The sequence below is a fragment of the Echinops telfairi genome, unplaced genomic scaffold, assembly GCF_000313985.2.
Source record: "Echinops telfairi isolate 266 unplaced genomic scaffold, ASM31398v2 ScPeMD7_7424;HRSCAF=8462, whole genome shotgun sequence".
NCBI lineage: Eukaryota > Metazoa > Chordata > Mammalia > Afrosoricida > Tenrecidae > Echinops > Echinops telfairi.
The window spans coordinates 36,269,381-36,273,358 of NW_022111324.1; the positions used below are offsets into that span (position 1 = coordinate 36,269,381).

The 3,978-nt window shown below is 42.0% G+C and overlaps 1 pseudogene; it reads left to right on the forward strand.

Annotated features, from left to right (window-relative positions):
• Positions 1-3,657: 3,657 nt before the first annotated feature.
• LOC115872400 lies at positions 3,658-3,741 on the forward strand (annotated as a pseudogene).
• The last annotated feature ends 237 nt before the right edge of the window (positions 3,742-3,978 follow it).

Sequence of the window (3,978 nt, forward strand, 5' to 3'; positions counted from 1 at the left end):
ATTCAAGTTACAGTGAACTATGCTTACAACCAACTATTTTTGTTTTGTTTGGGGGATGGATTGTTATCATTAGTAATATGTACTGCATACAACATTACAGTGTGTAATTTGCTGCTGTTCCCATTTTCAGATGTCTTCTCGCAAGTGCTCGAAGGTGGGACCTAGATGCTGCATAAAATGAAATATTTTTAAAAATTATTCCTATCGGTACTGACATATGAGGAAGACCAAGGAACAGAATCCATAGTAAGCCAAGAACTACCTGTACTCCCCTTCCCTCCTTAATCCGTGTCCCTACTCCCCTAATGTTGCCTGGAATCACTTCCCCAAAACTCTCTCAAACACTTGCAGCCACCTTTTTGTTTCAGACTCCGCTTCTCTATAAACCCAACCTAGGACCACAGGGAAAATCAAAGAGGTTTAAGGGAAATCTAAGCAATGCATCACAATTCTATTTTTAGGGAATAGCCAGAAGCTGGTGTGGGGGTTACATAATTTCATGTAAACTTGATTCATAAAAGTTTAGGGGGGAGCGGGGAGGGAGGGGAAAAATGAGGACCTTATGGCGGGGGTTTAAGTGGAGAGAAAATGTTTTGAGAATGAAGTACAAATGCGCTTTACACAATTGATGTGTGTATGGATTGTGATAAGAGTTGTATGAGCCCCTAATAAAATGTTTAAAAAAAAAAAAGTCTAGGGGTGGAGTCTAGCTTGTCAATCAGGTCACAGCCTGATGGTACCTCCTTGTGGGCACGGCCTTCTCATAAGGAGGGCCCTGGGAACCTCTCTCTCTCTCTCACTCTCTCTCTTCCTTCACCTTCCTGCTGGTGAGCCACTCTGGGACCTGACAGAGCCCTGCGATGCTTCCACCACCATTGGATCCACAGACTTTGCAGCTACCAGCCAGTGATTTCCCTGCATTCTGCATCATTGTATATGGCTCTGTGGCTGAAGAGGGACTTATGGATTAGTATCAGACTTACGGACTTGAGTTGGAGTGGGCTGGGATGTTTGCCTGACATACAATTACTTCTTGATATAAAACTCTTTCTTGAACATATATGAGCATCTCTGGATTTGTTTCTCTAGTTACCCCACCCTAACACAGCTGGGGTCTTCAGAAAACACACTCAGATGAAGTTTAGGCTGCAGGATATTAAATAAGCAGCTTTGGAATCAATACTTGTAGAAGCTCCTGTGCAAGCTCAACCAATTTGGAGAGGAAATGACTTTCTACCCCATCTCATTAGTGCTCAGGTATAAACCACCCTCAGATGAATGTAACCTTGGATAGGAGAATTCTCTGCAATTCAGCCATCCAAGGAGGTGGGGGAAATGGCCTTCTTTTGAAGAAAGCTGTAAGTGATGCTTCTTGATCCACAACTGACCCTCAATTGTTTTCTTCCCCAGTAGTCATTATAGATTCCCTTCCCTTCAGCTAGCATCTCGGCTGGTCTCAGTAACTGATCTGGTGGTCTGAACCACACACATCCATCAGAGATAGCAGCTCCCAGTCGCTCCCCTTGCTGTGCTCAGGCTCAGGCTGCTGCAGGTGGCCATCACAGGTGGTCAAGGGAGGACCAAGAGGAACCCAAATGGTCCACGTAAGTGTCAGTCTCCATTGTGGAACAACAATTCTTCTTCATCACCAAAGTAATTATGCCTGCAAAGATAATAATAACTCTTCTTTGCATGCCTGCAAAGATAATAATAACTCTTCTTTGCATGCCTGCAAAGATAATAATAACTCTTCTTTGTAGGCTAATGCCTTTTCACATAACCCTCAAAGTTTCCAGAAAGCAGCGGCAGTTTAAGGTTCAATCAGATTCAGGTGTGTTTCCTAGGGAACATGTCCTTGATTTGGAGATAAAGAACTTTAACCCTTTCAGAGCCCAGAATTTCAGAAATGTGAGGTATAAATTCCCCAAATGGATCACTAGGTGGGCTTCCCATTTCTCTACCATGGTTTCTGAACCCATACAGTTTTCCTTTAGGGGAAACAGTTTCATAAAAAAGTTGTGAGTCACCACTTCTTTGAACTATTGCCCCTATATGGCTTTCAACTCTGCTGTAACATATATAATAAGACCAACGGATCCCATTGATCTTATTAAATTAAAATCTATAATGTTCATACAGTTATATCCCACTCAGGACAAATCTCTGGCGTCTACGTATGGTGTAGTGACTGCAAGGTCATCAATTCGGAATCACCAGCCATTCCACAGGAGAGAGACAGGGTTTTTACTCCCATGAGAAGTCACAATCGCAGACACTCACACGGGCAGCTCTACCCTGTCCTATAGGGTCGCTATGAGTATGATTGACTCAACAGCAGTGAGAGAAACCATGGTGAAACAGGCTGAACGTCGTTAGCTTGCCATCAAGTAGCTGATGAGCCTCCGTGAGACATGGTAACATGTCAGAGACTCAGTGTTGATCTCTGTTTCTGGCAGATAGATAAACGGCAGCCACTAGATTGTTCTAAATAGCCGCTCATGCTGTTAGACTCGTGCACAGCCTCCATCATTGCAAGCATGCCGACACTTCACTGGGTGAACATAAGCAGGGACTGGATGAAATCCCCTGAAAACCTCCTTTGTCCTACTGGAGTGCTAGTGTATCGTTCAGGGTGGACACTTCCTGGGGGACATTAACATGACATGACAATTTTTACATGTCCTACCCATTCCATTAGCCTCTGCTACAAACCTCTTTGTTGACAATTTTCCAAACTTCTCCCTTTCTCATGTTCTGGCCAGGTACCCAGACCACTCAACCTTGCCCAGAAGGTTATAGAAAATTAAAAATGAGTCACTTCTCAATTCACAAAATGTTAATGACCATCTACATCATGTTTGGTAGATAGCTGCTAAAACGGTTATCACCACTTCCTGGTATTAGATTCTTATGTACTTTCATTAAAGTGTGGGTGGGAACAAGTGATTTGCTTATAACAAATATTATACAGGAAAACAAATGGGATACATTTACAAAGTTAAGTTACAAAAGATCATGATTTTCTGCCTCTCTCTCACTCTCTTATTCTGACTCCTATTGTTCAACTTGCTTGCTGATGTTGGAAGCTACCATGTTATAAATTACATGTAGATAGATCATATGACATGAAACTGTGGGTGTCTGTAACAACTAGTTAGGAACTGAAAAAAAAGTCCAGTCGTTCATGAGGAATTAAATATTAGTAATAATTGTGTGAGTTTAGTAGATGAGCCTTCGCCAGCTAAGCCTTTAGATGACTGCCGCCCAGGCTAATACCTTGACTATGGCTTTTTGCAAGCCCCTGAGGCCGAGAGCCCAACAAAGCTACATCAGGATTCCTAATCACAAAGATAATGACATAACACATGCTGTTCTTTTAAACCTCTACATTTTTGAGTAATTTGTTCTGCAACAAAACATTACTAAAGTTAGGGTCTGTGCATAGATTATCAAAAGAATCAAAAGAATATTGAGTTAAAGTCTGTTATAGATATTATGCACATACTTGATTACCTACAATCATGTTTGCATCTTTATTCTTTCTATTTCGTTAGGGACTGTTTACTCTGGGTAAACTAGAGAAACAAATCCAGGGAGACTCATATATATAAGAGACAATTTTATATAAAGGGTAATTATACATTAAGAAAGCATCCCAGCTTTGCACAGTGGCAATATCGTAGCCAGTGAGGTTTATCAGAGGTGCGATTATTGCTAATTAAAAAAAGAAAAAGAAAAGAAAGCATCCCAGCCCAGTCCAGATCAAATCCATAAGTGATATTAGTCCATATGTCCGATACCAAGCTATAAAGTCCTCTTCAGACTCATGAAACACATGCAATGATGCCAAATGCAGGGTGATCACAGGCCAGTGGGTAGAAAGTCTGGGATCCAGTGGCGTTGTAAGCATCTTAGATCTGGCAGGGGTCTCCACGTGACTTCTCCAGCACCCAAGGCTGCATCAGGGTAGGTCCATGT